Source organism: Tachypleus tridentatus, chromosome 9 (genome assembly GCF_004210375.1).
Source record: "Tachypleus tridentatus isolate NWPU-2018 chromosome 9, ASM421037v1, whole genome shotgun sequence".
NCBI lineage: Eukaryota > Metazoa > Arthropoda > Merostomata > Xiphosura > Limulidae > Tachypleus > Tachypleus tridentatus.
In genome coordinates, this window is record NC_134833.1 from 126,362,241 (window position 1) to 126,383,635 (window position 21,395).

Consider the following 21,395-nt stretch of genomic DNA (forward strand, 5'->3'; position numbering starts at 1 on the left):
AAAAGGGATATGACACCGAAACTGGCCATAAGGCTTTGATTAAGGTTAGACTTGAAATTAAGAGTCTTTGATGAATAAAGCTGGCTGATGTTACATACACTGATGGCTAAAATCTTAAGGCCAATGAACGTAAAGAAAAAATATGTATTTTGCGCTGTTAGACTCAACCACTTATTTGAGTAGAGCTTTTTGTCAATTCATCCAAAATGGGTTTCCACCATCAGAAATATGAAGATATGACTGGACGACTCCTTTCATAAGTATAAAAAGAGAAGGTCATCTTGCATGTAATAATAAAACCATAGACCAAGTCAAAGGAGATGTAGAGCAAACGTTCTGACCACGTGACTGAAATTATAGGAGACAATGTAGTGTTTGAAACAATAAAATATAGCACCAATGGATGAAGAAAAGGAAGCATCTACAGAACTCTGCAATGGGAATAGGAAGAAAGACATTTGAGATATAGATCTCAATATGAAGTAATGTTCCAATGAAGTGAAGAGAACTTTTCCAAATGAAGACATTGGACAGTTTAATAGCTACACCCCATCAGTGTCTTTTTAGGGGTACCAAGTAAAACCTTGTAAGAGGGTTGGTAAATTTTTTCACACTTAAAGAGGACAGAATAGATTCTAAAGAGGATGAAACTGTTATGTATGTAAAAATAGCTGGTATGGGTAGAGAAAGCACTAGTAGAGGAGCAAACAACGTTTTGATCTTCTTCGGTCATCGTCAGATTCACAAAAAAAGAAAGGGTTACTGACCGGTAGCTAACCACATGTTTGAAGGCCGTTGTGTAATTGAGTGTAGGAATGTAGAGGGCGTGCTTAAATGTTGGGTATATTTGGCAAAAACTAGAAACAAAATATAACATTCCAGTTAATACCAAATTTATTCAAAAACCGGACACAAAACTAAGGTCAATACTATACAAAACTACACTGACAAACACCACAACAACATTATTTATAAAATGCAATGTGATAACTGCCACGACTTCTATATTAGAGAAACAAGAAGAAAAATGGAAACCAGATTCAAAGAACATGGATTCAAATTAATATAGAATAATGGAGGTATATTTTAGGATTTTATATGTGTTAATGGCCCGGCATGGCCAAGCGTGTTAAGGCGTGCGATTCGTAATCCGAGGGTGGCGGGTTCGCATCCCCGTCGCGCCAAACATGCTTGCCCTTTTAGCCGTAGGGGCGTTACAATGTGACTGTCAATCACGTTGGTAAAAGAGTAGCCCAAGAGTTGGCGGTGGGTGGTGATGACTAGCTGCCTTCCCTCTAGTCTTACACTGCTAAATTAGGGATGGCTAGTGCAGATATCCCTCGAATAGCTTTGCGCGAAATTTAAAAAACAAACAAACATCAATTTCACTGTCAGATTCAACACTATTGGTGTTGACTTCCACTGACCGTTTTCACACTGTTGGTGATCAAGTATATTGTCTGTTTCAATACTATTTGTTTCACCTTTACTGACTGTTTCAACACTGTTGGACTTCAACTTCACTGTTTTCACACTATTTGTCTGCAGTTTCACTGAATGTTTGTACACTGTTGATCTTCAATTTCAATGTCTGTTTTAAAATTTGGTGTTTAGTTTCACTGTCTTTTTCACACTTTTGGTTTTCACTTTAGCTTCTCTTTCAACCCTGTTGGTCGTGAATTCAATTGACTATTTTCACAATGTTGACCTTCACTTTCACTGACTGTTTCAACACTGTTGGTTTTCAAGTTCAATGTCTCTTTCAACACTGTTGATGATAACCTTCACTGTCTGTTTCAACACTATTGTTCTTCTGTTTCACTGTGTATTTCAATACTAATGGTCTTCAATTTCACTGTTTCAACAGTGTAGTCTTAATTTTAAGTCTGCTTCAACAGTGTAGATCTTCAATTTCACTATAATTTAACACTACTAGTCTTCCATTTCATAGTATGTGTCAACAGTGTTGTTCTTCACTTTCACTGCATGTTCCAACAGTATACGTCTTCCATTTTACTAACTTTATCAACACTATTGGTCTTCGGTTTTACTGACGGTTTGCACAATGTTGTTGTTCAATTTCACTGTTTTTCAACCGTGTCTGTCTTCACTTTCAATGGTTGTTTCAGTAGTGTCGGTCTTCAATTTCACGGACTGGTTGAAAACAGTTGGTTTTCACTTTCAATGACTGTCTCAACAGTAGAGATCTTCAATTTCACAGTCAGTTTCAGAAGTGCTGGTTTTCACTTTCAATGTCTGTTTTTGAACAGTGTTGGTCTTTAACTTGACTGTGTGTTTCAACAGTGTCTCTTTTAAGACGGCTGGTTCTCACTTTCAATTACTTTTCAGTAGAGTAAGTCATCAATTTCACGGTCCATTTCAACAATGTTGGTCTTCACTTTCACTGAATATTTCAACAGTGTAGATCTTCAATTTCACTGTCCGTTTCACAGGAGTGGATCTTCACATTCATTTACTGTTTCATCACTGCTTACCTTAATTTTCACTGATCGTTTTCACACTATTAGTTTTGAATTTCTCTGCCTGTTTCACCACTGTGGATCTTCACTTTCATTAACTGTTTTGACAATGTTGTTCTTCAACTTCACGGTCTGTTTTACCACGACTATCAGTTTCTTGGCAGTTTCAACATGTTTTTCACAGTGTTGGTCATAAATTTCACTGTCTGTTTCAACATTACTGGTCTTCAATTCAACTGTTTGTTTCAACACTGTTGGTATTCACTTTCACTGACATTTCAACACTTATTGTGTTGACTTCCACTCTCTTTTTCAACACCATTGGTCTACACTTTCATTGACTGTTTCAACACTTGTTGTCATCAATTTACTGTCTGTCTTAACACTATTGGTCTTCAACATCACTGACTGTTTCAACACTACTGGTCTGCAGTTTCAATGTCTGTTTTAAAACTGTTGGGTCGTTAGTTTACTGTCTGTTTCAATAGTGCTTTTCACAGTTTTACCTTCTCGTTTGTACACTGTTGGTTTCATTCACTTCTGTTTCAACATTGGTGGTTTTCAGTTTCACTGACTGTTTCAACACTGTTGGTCTTCAAGTTCACTGTTTCAACACAGTTGGTCATATACTTCACTGATTTAAACACTATTATTCTTCTGTTTCACTGACTGTTTTCACACTTTTGGTCTTCACGTTCACTCTGTTTCAACACTTTTGTCCTTCAATTTCACTGTCTGTTTCACACTATTGGTCTTCACTTTCACTGTCTCTTAACACTGTTGGTCTTATATTTCACTGTCTGTTTCAATAGTGCTGGTCTTCACTGTTGGCCTTTCAACAGTTTACTCTTCTGTTTCAACACTATTAGTCTTCACCGTGCCTGTTTCAACACTTGGATCTTCACTTTTATTAACTGTTTTGACAATATTGATCTTCACTTACACTTCTGTTTAAACACTATTGATCTTCACTTTCACTTCCATTTCAACAGTGTTCATACATTTCACTGTCTGTTTCAACACTACTGGTCTTCAGTTCAACTGTTTGTTTCAACACTGTTGGTCATCAATTTATTGACTGTTTCAACACTAATGTCTTCAATTTCACACCCTGTTTCAACACCATTTGTCTTCAGTTTCACTGACTCTGTTTCTGTTGGTCGTCAAGTTTACCGTCTGTTTCAGTAGTGCTGGTCTAGTTTCACTGTTCGTTTTCACACTGTTGGTCTTCACCTTCACTGTTTCAACACTGTTGGTCTTTCAACTTCACTGTTTCAACACTGTTGGTCTTAAAACTTCACTGATTGTAACACTATTGATCTTCCAGTTTCACTGTCTGTTTCAACACTTTTGGTCTTAATCTCTTGATCTTCCCTTTCACTTCTGTTTAAACACTATGAGTGTTCAGTTTCACTGTTTTCACACTGTCGGTCATACCTTTCACTGTCTATTTTAACACTATTGGTCTTCACTTCCACTGTCTGTTTAAACACTGTTGGTATTCAATTTTGCTGACTTTTTAACACTAATGAACTTAAATTTCACTCTGTGTTTCAACATCGTTGGTCTTCACTTTCACTCTTTCGTTTTAACACTACTGGTCTTCAATTTCACTAACAGTTTCAACACTATTGGTCTATAGTTTCACTGTCTGTTTTTACAATCTTGGTTTTCACTCTCACTTCCATTTAAAGACTATCAGTGTTAACTTCCACTGACTGTTTTCACACTTTTGGTCTTCACGTTCACGGGCTGTTTCAACACATTTGGCCTTCAATTTCACTGTCTGTTTTCACACTATTGGTCTTTCCTTTAACTGTCTCTTGAAGCACTGTTGGTTTTATGTTTCACTGTCTGTTTCAATACTGCTGGTCTTCACTGTTGGCCTTCAAGTTTACTGTCTGTTTCAACACTATTAGTCTTCACCGTGACTTCACTGTTGGCCTTCAAGTTTACTGTCTGTTTTAACGCTATTGGTCTTCACTTTCACTGTCAGATTCAACACTATTGATCTTCACTTTCACTTCCATTTCAACAGTATTGGTGTTGACTTCCACTGCCTTTTTCACACTGTTGGTCTTCACTTTAATTAGCTGTTTCAACACTGTTGGTCATCAAGTATATTGTCTGTTTCAACACTGTTTACCTTCAATTTTAACTGTTTTTTCACACCATTTGTCTTCAATTTCAATGTCTGTTTCAACACTATTGGTCTTTACTTTCATTAACTGTTTTGACAATGTTGTTCTTCACTTTCACTGACTGTTTTACCACGACTGGTCTTCCAGTTTCAATGGCTGTTTCAACATTTTTGGTCTTCAGTTTCACTTTCTGTTTCAACACTGTTTGTCTTGAATTTCACTGTGTGTTTCAACACTATTGATCTTCAATTTCACTATGTTTCAACAGTTGGTGTCTTAATTTCACAGTCTGTTCTTCAACACTATTGACCTTCACTTTCACTTCTGTTTTAAAACTACTGGTATTCAAATCCAAGGTATGTGTCAACAGTGTTGTTCTTCGCTTCCACTGTATGTTTCAACAGTCCATATCTTCCATTTCACTGTCTGTTTCTTCACTGCTGGTTGTTTCACTAGTGTGGTCTTGAATTTCACTGTCTGTTTCAACACTATTCTTCTTGACTTTCACTGAATGTTTCAACACTGGAGGTCTTCACTTTCACAGTCAGTTTCAACACTATTGGTTTTGACGTTCAATGTCTTTTTTGAACACTGTTGGTCTACACTTTGACTGCTGTTTCAACAGTGTATCTTTTAAGACGGCTGGTGTTCACTTTCAACTACTCTTGAATAGAGAAAGTCGTCAATTTCACGGTCCATTTCAACAGTGTAAGTTTTCAATTTCACTGTCTGTTTCAACGGTGTTAAACTTCACTTTACTTCTAATTCAACACTTGTTGATTGTTAATTCAATTGACTGTTTGAACACTGTTGGTTTCACTTTCACTGACTGTTTCAACACTGTTGGTCTTCAAGTTCACTGTCTCTTTCAACACTGTTGGTCATAAACTTCAGTTTCTATTACAACACTATTATTCTTCTGTTTCACTGTGTGTTTCAATACTCATGGTCTTCAATTTCACTCTGTTCCAACAGTGAAGTCTCAATTTTAAGTCTGCTTCAACAGTGTAGATCTTCAATTTCAGTATAATTTAAGACTACTGGTCTTCCATTTCACGGTATGTGTCAACAGTGTTGTTCTTCACTTGCACTGTATGTTTCAACAGTGTACGTCTTCCATTTTACTGTAAACATTATTAGTCTTCAATTTCTCTGCCTGTTTCAACACTGTGGATCTTCACTTTTATTAACTGTTTTGACAATGTTGTTCTTCACTTTAACTTCTGTTTAAACGCTATCAGTCTTCAGTTTCAATGTTTTCAAAGTGTTCATACATTTCACTGTCTGTTTCAACACTACTGGTCTTCAGTTCAACTGTTTGTTTGAACACTGTTGGTATTCAATTTTGCTGACTTTTTAACACTAATGTACTTAAATTTCACACCCTGTTTCAACACCATTGGTCTTCACTTTCACTGACTCTTTCGACACTTGATGTTCAATTTCACTGTCTGTTTTCACACTGTTGGTGGTCAACATCACTGCCTGTTTTAACACTACTGGTCTGCAGTTTCAATGACTGTTTCAACACTGTTGGTCGTTAAGTTTACTGTCTGTTTCAATAGTGCTTGTCTACAGTTTTACCTGTTCGTTTGTACACTGTTGGTTTCACTTTCACTTCTGTTTCAACATTGGTGGTTTTCAGTTACACTGACTCTTTAACACTGTTGGTCTTCACATTCACTGTTTCAACACTTTTGGTATTAAACTTTACTGATTTAACACTTTTGGTTTGCAGTTTCACTGGCTGTTTCAACACTGTTGGTCGTCAAGTTTACCGTCTGTTTCAATAGTGCTGGTCTACAGTTTTACTGTTCGTTTGTACACTGTTGGTCTTCACCTTCACTGTTTCAACACTGTTGGTCTTAAACTTCACTGCTTCAACACTGTTGGTCTTAAAATTCACTGATTTAACGCTATTGGTCTGCAGTTTCACTGGCTGTTTCAACACTTTTAGTCTTAATCTCTTGATCTTCCATTTCACTTCTGTTTAAACACTATGAGTGTTCAGTTTCACTGTTTTCACATTGTCGGTCACACCTTTCACTGTCTATTTTAACACAACTGGTCTTCACTTCCACTGTCTGTTTAAACACTGTTGGTATTCAATTTTGCTGACTTTTTAACACTGATGGACCTAAATTTCATTCTGTGTTTCAACAGCGTTGGTCTTCACTTTCACTCTCTCTTTTAACACTACTGGTCTTCATTTTCACTCTCTGTTTTAACACTACTGGTCTTTAATTTCACTGACTGTTTCAACACTATTGGTCTAAAGTTTTACTGTCTGTTTTCACAATCTTGGTTTTAAATCTAACTTCCATATAAAGACTATTGGTGTTAACCTCCACTGACTGTTTTCACAGTTTTGGTCTTCACGTTTACTGTCTGTTTAATACTATTGGTCTTCACTTTCACTGACTGTTTTAACACCGTTAATCTTCAACTTCACGGTCTGTTTTAACACGACTGGTCTACAGTTTCAATGGCTGTTTCAACACTGTTGGTTTTATATTCCACTAACTGATTTCAAACTGTTGGTCTTTACTTTTACTTTCTGTTCCAAAACAGTTGGACATCAATTTCACTGTCAGATTCAACACTATTGATTTTCACTTTCACTTCCATTTCAACAGTATTGGTGTTGACTTCCACTACCTTTTTCACTCTGTTGGTCTTCACTTTCATTGGCTGTTTCAACATTGTTGGTCTTCAACTTCACTATTTTAACACCATTTGTCTGCAATTTCAATGTCTGTTTTAACACTTTGTGTTTGGTTTCAATTTCTGTTTTAACACTTGGTGTTTAGTTTCACTGTCTCTTTCAACACTATTGGTCGTGAATTCAACTGAATGTTTTCACAATATTGGTCTTCACTTTCACTGACTGTTTCAACACTGTTGGTATTCTATCTCACTGTCTGTTTTTATAGTACTGGTCTTCATTTTTCTGTCTGTTTGTACACTGTTGATCTTCACTGTCACATCTGTTTCAACACTTTTGGTCTCCATTTCACTGACTCTTTAACAATGTTCGTCTTCAGTTTCACTGACTGTTTCAACTCTGTTTCAATTTCGCTGACTTTTTAACATAAATCTCACTCTCTGTTTCAACAGTGTTGGCCTCCACTTTTACTCTCTATTTTAACACTACTGCTGTTCAATTTCACTGAGTGTTTTAACAATATTGGCTACAGTTTCACTCTTTATTTTCACAATCTTTGTTTTTACTTCAAATTCCATTTCAAGAGAATTGGTGTTAACTTCCACTGATTGTTTTCACAATGTTGGTCTTCACGTTTGTTGGCTGTTTCAACACTGTTGGCCTTCATGTTTACTCTCTCTTTCAACACTGTTGGTACTCACTTTCACTGTCTATTTAAACACTGGTGGTTTTCAGTTTCAATGTCTGTTTAAACACTGGTGGTTTACAGTTTCACTCTCTTTTATATGCAAAAACGGCTCGTTTGGGTTGAAAAAATATTTTACATAAAAAAGCCGTTTTTGCATATAAATTTCTCAACAAGTGGGTTTCTCGAAATCACTGATTATTGTTTCACTCTCTGTTTTCACACTGTTGGTCTTCACTTTTACTTCTGTTTCAACACTATTGGTCTCAAATTCCACTGACTCTTTTCACACTCTTCGTCTTCACTTTCACTGTCTCTTCCAACGTTGTTGGTTTTCAGTTTCACTGTCTGTTTTTACACTGTTGGTCTTCACTGTCACTGTTTTTCAACAATACTGGTCTTGAATTTCACTGACTGTTTTTACACTGTTGGTCTTCAGTTTCACTGTTTCAATACTGTTGGTCTTCAATTTCCTTGTCTGTTTAAACATTAGTGGTGTTCAGTTTCACTGACTGTTTTCACACTGTACGTCTTCACTTTTTCGGTCTGTTTCAACAATATTGGGCTTCACTTGCACGTACTATTCTAATACTGTTGGTGTTCAATTTCACTCTGTGTTTCAATACTACTGGTTTTCAATTTTACAGTCTGCCTGCATTCTCTTCGTTCTTCAACTCTCTTTTAACATCATTGGTATTCAGTTTCACTGAATGATTTCACACTGATGGTCTTTCCTTTTAAGGTGTGTTTCAACAATACTGCTCTTTAGTTTCACTGTCTGTTTCGCACTGTTGGTCTTCACTTTCACTTCCATTTGAACACTGTTGGTGTTGACTTCCGCTGACTGTTTTCACACTGTTGGTCTTCTCTTTTACTATTTCTTTCGACATTGTTGGTCTTCAATTTCACTGTCTCTTTCAACAATGTTGTTCATCTGTTTCACTGTGTGTTTCAACACTAATGTTCTTCAATTTCAGTCTGTTTCAACAGAGTTGATCTTCACTTTCACTATATTTTAACACTACTGGTCTTCAATTTCAATGACTGTTTCAATAGTGTTGGTCTTCACTGTCACTTTTGTTTCAACACTACTGGTCTTGAATTTTACTGACTTTTTTACACTATTGGTCTTCAGTTTCACTGTTTCAATACTGTTGGTCTTCAATATCATTGTCTGTCTCAACACTATTGGTGTTCAGTTTCACTGACTGTTTTCATAATGTTGGTCTTCACTTTTACGGTCTGTTTCAACGATATTGTTTTTTTTTTTGTTTTGCTGTCTGTTTTCACACTGTTGGTCTTCTTTTTCACTTCTGTTTGAATATTATTAGTCTTCAATTCCACTAATTGTATCTACACTAATGGTCTCCACTTTCATTGTCTATTGTCACACCGTTGGTCTTCACTTTCACTTTCATTTCAACACTACTGGTCTTCACTTTCACTGACTGTTTCAACACTGTTGGTCTTCAACTTCACTGTCTGTTTCAACATTATTGGTCTTCAGTTTCACTCTATGTTCAACACTATTGGTGTTCAGTTTCACTGACTGTTTTCATAATGTTGGTCTTCACTTTTACGGTCTGTTTCAACGATATTGGTTTTTTGTTTTGCTGTCTGTTTTCACACTGTTGGTCTTCTTTTTCACTTCTGTTTGAATATTATTAGTCTTCAATTCCATTAATTGTATCTACACAAATGGTCTTCACTTTCATTGTCTATTGTCACACCGTTGGTCTTCACTTTCACTGACTGTTTCAACACTGTTGGTCTTCAGTTTCACTCTATGTTCAACACTATTGGTATTCAATTTCAATTACTGCTTTAACACTGTTGGTCTTCACTTTAACTGAGTGTTCAACACTCAACAATTACTGCTTTAACACTGTTGGTCTTCACTTTAACTGAGTGTTTCAACACTGTTTTCTTCCCCTTCATTGTATGTTTCAACACTATTGTTGTTCAGTGTCACTGTATGTTTTCACACTGATGGTATTCACGTCAATTCTATTTCCACTGACTGTTTTCACACTGTTGATCTACGCTTTCACTGAGTGTTTCAGTACTGTTGATCTTCAAGTTCACTGTCTGTTTCAAAACTATTTGTTTTCACTTTCACTTACTGTTTCAGTACTGTTGGTCTTCAAGTTCACTGTCTGTTTCAAAACTATTTGTTTTCACTTTCACTTACTGTTTCAACTCAATTGGCCATCAGTTTCACACTGTGTTTCAACACTACCGTTATTCAATTTCACTGGCATTTTAAAACTATTGGTCTGCAATTTAAATGACTGTTTCAACAGTGTTGGTCTTCAATTTCACTGTCTCTATCATCACTTTTGGTGTTTACTTTCACTGACTGTTTCAACACTAACGGTCTTCAGTATCATTTCTCTTTTCACATTGTCGGTCTTCTCTTTTTCAACACTACTGGTCCCCAGTTTCACTCACTGTTTTCACACTGTTAGTCTTCACTTTCATTGGCTGTTTCAACACTTGGTCTTCCATTTCACTGTCAGTTTCAACACTGTTGTTCTTCTGTTTTACTGTGTGTTTCAACACTAAGGGTTTTCAATTTCATTTTCTGTTTCAACAGTGTATTCTTCATTTTCGGTCTGTTTCAACAGTGTTGCTCTTCATTTTCACTCTATATTTTAACACTACTGGTCTTCAATTTCAGCAATTGTTTCAATGGTGTTGGTTTTCGGTTTCACTGTCTGTTTGAACGGCATTGGTCTTTAATTTTACTGTCTCTTTCAACAGTATTTGTCTTCACTTTTACTCTACATTTTAAAACTACTGTTTTACACTTTACATGCTTGTTTCAAGAATGTTGGTCTTGAATTTCACTAACATTATCAACACTATTGGCCTTCGGTTTCACTGACGGTTTGAAAAGTGTTAGTATTCAATCTCACTGAATGTTTCAACAGTGGAGATCTTCAATTTCACTGTTAGTTTCAGCAGTGTTGTTTTTCAGTTTCAATGTCTGTTTTTGAACAGTGTTTGTCTTTAATTTGACTGTCTATTTCAACAGTGTGTGTCTTCATTTCTACTCTCTTTTAACACAGGTGGTCTTCACTTTCAATGACTGTCTCATTAGAGCACGTCATCAATATCACGGTCTGTTTCTGCAGTTGGTCTTCACTTTCATTTCTATTTCAACGTTATTAGTCTTCACTTTCAATACTATTGGGTTTCACTTTCACTGAGCATTTCAACATTGTTGATTTTCACTTTTTACTGACTGTTTCCTCATTGTTGTTCTTCAATTTCACTGTGTGTTGCAACATTATTGGTGTTATGTTTGTCTATCTGTGTCAACACTATTGGTCTTTAGTTTCAATCTCTCTTTCAACACTATTGGTTTATACTTTAATTGACTGTTTTCACACTGTTGGTCTTCACTTTCACTTCTGTTTCAAAACTGGTGTTCTTCAATTTCAGTGCCTGTTTTCACGTTATTGGTCTTCACTTTTACTGACTCTTTCAACACTCTTGGTCTTCAATTTGACTGAAAGTTTTATTACTGTTTTAGTATGCTGCTGAGACTTCTCGTTGTTGAAAACTCATGTTTGTAGTGTTCTAGCGAGACTTCTTGTTACTGATAACTCATGTTTGAAGAGTTCTAGTGAAATTTCTGGTAACTGATAATCCATGTTTCTCGTTTTCTGATGGGACTTCTGGTTACTGATAACTCATGTTTGTAGTGTTCTGGTGATACTTCCGATTACTTATATCTCATCTTTGGAGTTCTCTGGTGGGACTTCTCGTTACTAAAAACTCATGTTTGTAGTCTTATGCTGAGATTTCTTGTTACCTATAACTCATGTTTGTAGTGTTGTGGTGACACTTTTGGTTACTGAAAAATTATGTTCATCGTGTTGTGGTGAGACTTCTCGTTGCTGATAACTCATGTTATAGTGTTACTCTGGTAATATTTCTGCTTACTGATAACCCATATTTGTAGTTCTCTGGTGGGACTTCTGGTAACTGAAAACTAATGTTTGTAGTGTTCTAATGAGACTTGTGGTCAGTGAAAACTGATGTTTATAGTGTTTTGGTGAGACTTCTGGTTACTTATAACTCATGTTTAAAGTTCTCTAGTGGGACTTCTGGTTACTGAAAACTCATATTTGTAGTGTTTTGGTGAGACAAAAGGTAAGGAGGTATACAGTGAAGGATCAGAAATAGACAGGATAACTGTGTGCTGAGCAGCTGAACTGAACTCAATTGGTCAGCTTTCCAAACATGTCCCAAATATTCCAAAGTTTCTAAATATAGATAACACAAGTGAGAATAACTGTAAGTTAGAATAAAAATATAAGTGAAGTAAGTGTGTTAAAGAGATTTTGGGTTTCTATGTTTGATGTTCCATGTATTGAAAGTGTTCTGCTAAGAGCCACTATACAATAACATACCGTTACGTCACATGTTGATATGTGAATGATAGTGTTATTAATTCATAACAAGTTAGTGTAGAATATCCTGTTTGTTGTCAACATTATTCGTATCTGTTCTACTGTTATTTAAATAGTTAATGTTGAACTTTGACTTCATCCGTAACTTTTCACACTCAACACGAGAAGTGACCGTTATAAACAGAAGACAGATGAACGGATGGACAGACACTGCGGTTCACAATGTAAAACAAGTAGTACATAATGTTCTCTTTCCAGTCATATTCAAATATTGTCTACAGCTACTTTCAAAGTCGGTCTTCATTTGTTGTTGTGTAGATCCATTCTGTAATATCATACAAGAGTAAAATAAAAAGATTGTCGTTAGTAAACTACTAAGAAAAGTTTACAAAAACGAGACATGAGTAATTAGTATGTGAAGAAATGAAAATTAGTTGACAAATACAATCATAGGATTTGGGATTAGTAGTTAAAAAACAATAAGTAGATTGTCTACTGGAGAAACTCGTCAGAATTTACATGTTAACAAACATGAAAGTCTGGATTGGTGTTAATTCTTCTTTGCGACATGCATTGAATGAATGTTACAAAACTAAAGAGTCTGAAATATTTCTGAGTAAAACTGTTAGTACACATTTAGAATTATGATTTACTTAAAGTTTAAAATTTGATACGTGGGTTGTGCACCCAACATCTGAAAGGTGATCCCAAATCGGGGTAGGATAAAAAAAAACAATTATAAAGATAGATTTAAAAAAACAAAAAGCACAGAGCAATACGGTGATAAGTAATTGCTTTCTTATAACTCATACATTATGTTATAGTTCCAGATTAGTTTTAACACAACATTACGCATGAGATCTTTCCTGAATAACACCAAACGAATTTATCTTTATTCATGGCTTGTCCATATTTCACGAGTGAAGGCAGTAAAGCCTGTTTTATTCAAAAAACCGAACGTCATCTAGTACTAAGAGTTAATAAAATATTGGATTTCATGGTTTTCGTTTATAAAACAAAATAGTGAAGAAACAGGACACGAACATTAAAATATAAATATTCTTTATAAAGCTAACACTGATCTGGAATCAGTACTTAAAGAAACCATCCACATCAAATAAGTTTAACCAACACCGAATATCATGTAGCCTTCATTAAAATAGCACATTTTAAAATATTTACAGCATTTTTTATTGTCAGTAATTTAGTTTCTATGTATTTTAGTGTTGTTTAAATTATCGTTATTTCAGAAATATATTTTATTTAGTTAGTTAGAAATTATGTATTTTTATTTTGCTTTGACTACTGAAGATGGAATATGTAAAATATTGAAAATGTTATCTCTGACCCCTTCTGTTATAGCAAAGTATTTTTTCATCTTCAATATAGTTATACAATTAATCGTCAAATATCGCTTTCCTTCGATACACTGATTGCTAATGTCTTGATATGACCATATGTAAATGAAGTGTTGCCTGTATGCTGTGCCTCTGCAAAATCAAAGTTAAAAAAGAAAATCTTGAAATTTTCTTTCTTTCAGAATGCAAACTTCGAAACATCATTCCAAAGTTTCTCCATTTTAATGAAGGAAACCAAACTAAAAAATTCGTTAGCTTATCAGATTTGCCTAAAGAGACTATTGGTTTGTTTGAATTTCGCTAAATGCTACATGAGGGCTATCTGTTATAGCCGTCGTTAATTTAGCAGTGAAAGAAAAGAGGAAAGGTACCAAGTGATCACCACTCACCAACCACTGTTTCACAGAGGAACTATTGGATTGATTGTAACAGTATACCGCCCAGTCACGCGTCATAAAGGGTGAGCATGTTTGGTGGAGCAAAAGTTGGATCAAGAATTTCGAACAAAACATCAACAGAACATAAATTTTAGTGGAAAAGTTCAAAGTGTATTGTACTAACCTAAAAATTGTTGATACTAGTGTTATTACACCAATGTACTAAACTAATGGAACGAAGACAAATTGCTCGACGTGATCATGTCCAAACTTTGAAGCTGAGTTGACTGACTAACAGCATTCAATTCTAGTTTTATCCTAGTGAACAGACTGTTAATCTACATAATTATAACATAAATAATCAGTGTAAATTAGTCCTACCTAAAATTGTTATTTTAACTAAAATGAATACGTGATCAAAATATTGCTTATTCTTGTAAACTCTACCACATTATCAATGCCCCTTAATTGTGTGTCACCCAACGTGAGAAAATGTTCCAGAAACAGCTGAGAGAACTTAGAAATAGAAATGTCGTAAACATTTTAGTAATGATGATACGACACCAGGTGAACCATCACAGTATATTAAGTTGTTGTTGTGGGTTATATAATTATAATTATTAAACTTTACTAAAATCATGAACCCAAAGCAAAGTTAATTAATAATAAAACATACAATACGCTATGTATTAACGACTGTAGCATGACATATTGTTGAAGATATATCTTTGTGGTAAATCCAATATATAGAATTACGTCATATTTTCTAATCTTTCTATTATATGGCGTTTATATCTGTATCTATCTATCGAAACAATAAATACATTATGGCATATCTATCAAATGGCACCACAAACAAATATCTATTTAAAAATTCCCACTTTTGGTATTCTAGATTCAGACAATTATAAAAATAAATACGATACGTATAACATTCCTTTGTTTATCATAGATAGAATGTCAAGTACTCTCCTTGTAACAAGAACCCAGCTTTCACCAGGACTGAGCCTAAAGGTTTGATTGTATCTTTATTGATGTAATTTATAGTTTTAAGAAATATAGTTTAAAAGAAAAAAAAAAGTCCAATAAACATTAGCACGTTTAATAGATAGAAAATTACCGTTTCTATCAACACGATCCGAACACTTTTCCCCTGCTGCACTTGCCGTAAAAATATATATTTTTTTATTATTATTTAGGAAATGTTCATTTTCTCTAAATTTCCCAGCACGGCGTTATCTAAAACAGCTCAATATTTGCTAACCCTCTCGCAGGTTGTAGAGTAACAGGAATGTCACTCACTAATTGTCTAACTTTTCTTTCTCATCCAAGAATTTAATTCAGAGTTATATAATAACCTTATCTGAATATACATTTAAATTATTTATACAAAACTTTATACCTACAAATTGTACTGGTCGAAATACCCATGAAGCCCATGAAATGCAAGATACGTTCGAATATAAAATTGTGCTTTTTCTTCACACAGTTCGGTTCCAATATGTTGTCATTTTAGTTAGTATATGCAAATATTCAATAATATTGTGGTTGCATTTTATTGTTGTCTTTCTCAGTTTGTATTGGTTAGAAGCGTCGCAATATTTGTCAATCAATTGTTGTAAATATATGACGTACGCGAAAGAGAAGAAAAATGAAGACAGAAATATAAAACAGATAAGTGTGGGATAGCAGTTGGAAAAGACAGAAGATGTTCAAAGTGGGGTTATAAAAAAGACAATTTCTCCTTTAATCTTACTTAACAAATTGTACCTAGAGTATGAATAAGGTGTCGTTATTCTCGATTACGTATATAACAATTTGTTGGTGTATATCTCAGAGCAAAACGTTTGAGATGTGACAAGACATACATGTCTGTAGATTTATATATGTGTATGTATGTATGTATATATATATATATATATATTATTTAGATTAAAGTATACAGATAGGTGCTACAAAGAAACAAACATATAAAGTTGAATGGATACACAAGTTACTACAAGTGATAAAAAAATTGTGAGATTTTGTGATGCTCTAGAGTAAGTGTGTCAAAATAGTTTTAGTTTTCTATGTTTGATGTTCCATGTTTGTATAGGAAGTGTTCTGTTAAAAGCCACTCAACAATAACAAACCGTTACGTCACATGTTGATATGTGAATGACAGTGTTATTAATTCCTAACAAGATAGTGTAGAATATTCTGTTTGTTGTTAACATTATTCGTACTTCTTCTTTCGTTATTTAAATAGTTAATGTTGAACTTTGACTTTGTCAACTTTTTCAAACTCAGCGGGAGAAAAGGATACCATAAACAGTAGACAGAGATGAACGGACGGACAGACACCACTGTTCACGATGTAAATAAAACAAGTATTAAATAATGTTCTCTGTCCAATCACATTTAAATATTGTCTACAGCTCCTTTCAAAGCTGAGCTTCATTGATTGGTGTTGATATCGAATTCTGTAATATCATAAAAGGGTACGATAAAAGTAATGTAGAAAGTAAAACACTAAGAAAATTGTACGAAAAACGAGGCCTGACTATTTACTATGTCAAGAAATGATAATTAGTTAACAAATACAGTAACAGGATTTGGGATGAGGAGTCAAAAAAACAATAGGTAAATTGTCTATTGTTAAAAACACGTCCATAGGCTCTGGGATTAAGAGTTAAAAACAATAGGTAAATTGTATACTGGGGAATCTCGTCAGACTTTGCATGTAAACAAACATGAAACTCTCAATTGGTTTCTCACATCTTTGTGACTTACACTGAATAAATATTACAAAATTATAAAGTCTAAAGTATGTCTGAGTGAAACTGTTCATACAGATTCATAATTATTATTTTTATTTAAAGTTGTATGTTATTCAGAGTTATTAGTCAGACATGTATGTTTCAGATGAAAGTAGTAGTTAACAGGAACAGATGTATCAGTAAAGTAGTGACCAGGCATGTATGTTGTTCAAAGGTATCAGTAGTCAATCAGGTATATATGTCAGACGTACCAGGCATGTATGTTGTACAGACAATCAGTATATATGTTGAGACGTATCAATAGGTATTAGTAGTAGTAAACCAGACATGTATGTTGAACAGATGTATGTTGTACAGTAGTAAACCAGACATGTATGTTGAACAGAAGTAACCGGTAAGTTAGTCAACCAGGCATGTATGTTGTTGAGTGGTATCAGTAGACTAGTCAACAAAGCATGTATGTTCTACAGACGTATCAGTAAATTAGTAAACTAGGCATGTATGTTGTTCAGAGTTATCAGTACTCAATGAGGTATGTATGTTGAATAGAAGTACCTGTAAAGTAGTCAACCAGACATTTACTTTGTACAGATGTATTAGTAGAGCAGTCAATCAGGCATGTATGTTCTTCAGATGTATGAGGAAACATGACAACCAAGCATGTATGTTGTTCAGGTGTATCAGTAAAGAAGGAAACAAGGCACGTATCTTCTACAGATGTACCAATAAAAGAGTGAACCAGACATTATGTTGTTCAGATGTATAGGTAAATTGGTGAACCAAGCATTATGTTGTTCAGATGTATAGGTAAATTGGTGAACCAGGCATCTGTTGTTCAGAGGTATCAGTAAAGTAGTGAACCACGCATGTATTTTGTTAAGGGGTTTTAGTAGACTAGTCAACAAGGCATGTATGTTGTTCAGACGATTCAGTAAAGTAGTAAACAAGGCAAGTATGTTGTTCAGAGGTATCTGTGAAGTAGCTAGCAAGCACTTATGGTCTTCAGAGATGTCAGTAAAGTAGTGAACCAGATACCTATGTTGTTCAGATGTATAGGTAAATTATAGAAGCAGCCATGTATATTGTTGTGAGGTATCAGCAATGGAGTTAACCATGCAGGTATATTCTTGAAAGGTGTCAGTAAAGTTGTCAACCAGGCATGTATGTTCAAATGTAGTACCAGTAAAGTAGTTAACCAAGAATGTATGTTGAACAGAAGTACAAGTAAAGTAATCAAACAGACATATATTTTGTACAGACGTATCAGTGAAGTTGTCAAGAAGGCACGTACGTTGTTCAAATGTATTAATAAAGAAGTAAACCACGAATGTATCTTCTTGAGAAGTATTACTAAAGTATTTAACCAGGCATGTTTGTTGTAGAGATCTACCAGTAAAGTAGTAGTCAACTAGGAATGTACGTTCTACAGATGTATCATTAAAGCAGTCAACAAGGCATGTATGTTGTTCAGATGTATCAGTAAAGTAGGCAACCAGGCATGTATATACTTGTGAGGTATCAGTAAAGTACTTAACGACGCATGTATATCGTTCAGAGGTGTCAGTAAAGTTGTCAACCAGACATGTATGTTGTTCAGATGTATCAGTAAAGTAATAAACTAGGCAAGTATGTTGTTCAGAGGTATCGTTAAAGTAGCTACTAAGACACGTATTGTCTTCAGAGATATCACTAAAGTAGTGATACAGGCATCTATATTGTACAAATGTATAGGTAAATTAGCAAGCAGGGCATATATGTTGTTTCCTGGTATCAGTAAAGCAGACAACCAGGCATGCATGTTTTACAGACATAACAGTAAGGTAGTCAACCAGACATGTACGTTTTACAGATCTAACAGAAAAGTTGTCAACCATGCATGAATGTTGTTCAGATGTATGACTAAAGTAGTCAACCATGTATATGTGTTGTACAGATGTACCAGTAAATTAGTAAACCAAGTATGCATGTTGTACAGATGTATCACAGTCACCCAGGCATGTATGGTGTTCAGATTTATATGTAAATTAGTGAACTAGGCATGTATATTGTTCAGAGGTATGAGTAAAATAGTCAAAGAGGCATGTATGTTGCCCAGACAATTCAGCAAAGTACTAAATTAGGTAAGTATATTGTTCAGAGGTATCTGTGAAGTAGATAGTAATCCACGTATGGTCTTTAGAGATATCAGTAAAGTAGTGAATCAGGCATCTATGTTATTCAGATATATAGGTAAATTAGTGACTCAGTCATGTAGGTTGTTCAGTGGGATCAGTATAGTAGCCTCACAGGCATGGACGTTGTACAGATCTAACAGTAAAGTAGACAACCAGGTATGTATGTTGCTCACATGTATGATTAAGGTAGTTAACCATGTATATGTGTTGTACAGATGTATCAGTAAATTAATCAACCAGGCGTGTATGTTGTTCAAAGGTATCAGTAGTGAACCAGGATGGTATGTTGTTAAGAGTTATTAGTACTCAATGAGGCATGTATGTTGAACAGAAGTATGAGTAAAGTACTCAACCAGGCATTTTATTGTAGAGATGTACCAGTAAAGTAGTCAACCAGGAATGTACGTTCTATAGACGTATCAGTAAAGCAGTGAACCAGGCACCTACGTTGTTCATATGTGTAGGTAAATTAGTGAGCCAGGCATGTATGTTGTTCAGAGGTATCGGTAAAGTAAACAACCAGGGATGTATATTATTCAGATGTATTTGTGAAGTAGTCAATAAGGGATCTATGTTGTTCAGATATTTCAGTAAAATAGTCAACCAGGCATGTATGTTGTTCACAGGTATCTGAAAAGGTGTCAACAAAGCATGTGTGTTGTACAGACATATCAGTAAAGCAGTCAACCAGGCATGTATATTTTTCAGATGAGTCAGCAAAGTAGGCAACCAGGAAGTATGTTATTCAGATGTATTAAAAAAGTAGGCAACCAGGCATATATGTTTAACAGAAGTACCAGTAAAGTATTCACCCAAGCAAGAACGTTGTAGAGATATAACAGTAAACTAGTCAACAAGGCATTAGGTTGTTCAAAGGTATTAGGAAAGAAGTAAACCAGAAATGTTTCTTGTTCAGAGATATTGGTAAAGTACTCAACTTGGAATGTGTGCTCTATAGATGTACTAGTAAAGTAGTCACCAGAAATGTACGTTCTACAGATGTATGAGTAAAGCAGTCGACCAGGCATGTATATTGTTCAGACGTGTCAGTAAAGGAGGCAACCAGGCATTCATGTATTCATATGTATCAGTAAAGAAGGCAACAGGCATGTATCTTGTAGAGATATACCAGTAAAAGAGTGAACCAGGCAAGTATGTTATTCAGATGTATAGGTAAATTAGTGAACCAAGCATGTATGTGGTTGAGTTGTATCATTAGACCAGGGAACAAGGCATATATGTTGTTCAGATATTTCAGTAAAGTAGTCAACCAGGCATCTATGTTGTTCAGACGTATCTGAAAAGTTCTGAACAAAGCATGTATGTTCTTCAGATGTATCAATGAAGTAGTCAACCATACATGTACGTTGTTTCGACGTATGAGTAAAGTAGTAAACTATGCATTATGTTGTACAGATGTACCAGTAAAGTAGTCAACCAGGCATTATGTTGTACAGATGTACCAGTAAAGTAGTCAACCAGGCATTATGTTGTACAGATGTACCAGTAAAGTAGTCAACCAGGCATTATGCTGTACAGATGTACCAGTAAAGTAGTCAACCAGGCATTATGCTGTACAGATGTACCAGTAAAGTAGTCAACCAGGCATTATGCTGTACAGATGTACCAGTAAAGTAGTCAACCAGGCATTATGCTGTACAGATGTATCAGTGAAGTAGTCAACCATACATGTATGTTGTTTCGACGTATGAGTAAAGTAGTAAACTAGGCATTATGTTGTACAGATGTACCAGTAAAGTAGTCAACCAGGCATTATGCTGTACAGATGTACCAGTAAAGTAGTCAACCAGGCATTATGCTGTACAGATGTACCAGTAAAGTAGTCAACCAGGCATTATGCTGTACAGATGTACCAGTAAAGTAGTCAACCAGGCATTATGTTGTACAGATGTACCAGTAAAGTAGTCAACCAGGCATTATGCTGTACAGATGTACCATTGGAGTCGTCAACCAGGCATCTATGTTGTTCAGATGTATTGGTAAAAACTCAAGCCCAATTTAAAACATTTTTGTAATGTGAAATTATGATACCAAAGATTATTATTTCCCTTTGTATAAGTAGTTATTTATGTTAATTACACAATTACCTTTCATTCAGCATTATGAAAATTATTTCTGAATAGTAAGTCATGTGAAAAATTAGAATTGTTTTTTTGGATTAATGACATTAGTGCATTTTCAAACATTAATAGGCCTGGCATGGCCTAGCACGTAAGGCGTGCGACTCGTAATCCGAGGGTCGTGGGTTTGCGCCCACGTCGCGCCTAACATGCTCGCCCTCCCAGCCATGGAGGCGTTATAATGTGACGGTCAA

The 21,395-nt window shown here is 35.1% G+C and overlaps 1 long non-coding RNA gene across 1 annotated transcript in view; it reads left to right on the forward strand.

Moving 5' to 3' along the window:
• Positions 1-14,950: 14,950 nt before the first annotated feature.
• The window catches only part of LOC143226307 (uncharacterized), a 37,744-nt gene continuing 31,299 nt past the window's right edge, over positions 14,951-21,395 (forward strand). Inside the window, exon 1 of the long non-coding RNA XR_013014542.1 lies at positions 14,951-15,141. This is a non-coding gene — a long non-coding RNA (uncharacterized LOC143226307). The remainder of the gene's footprint in view (positions 15,142-21,395) is intronic.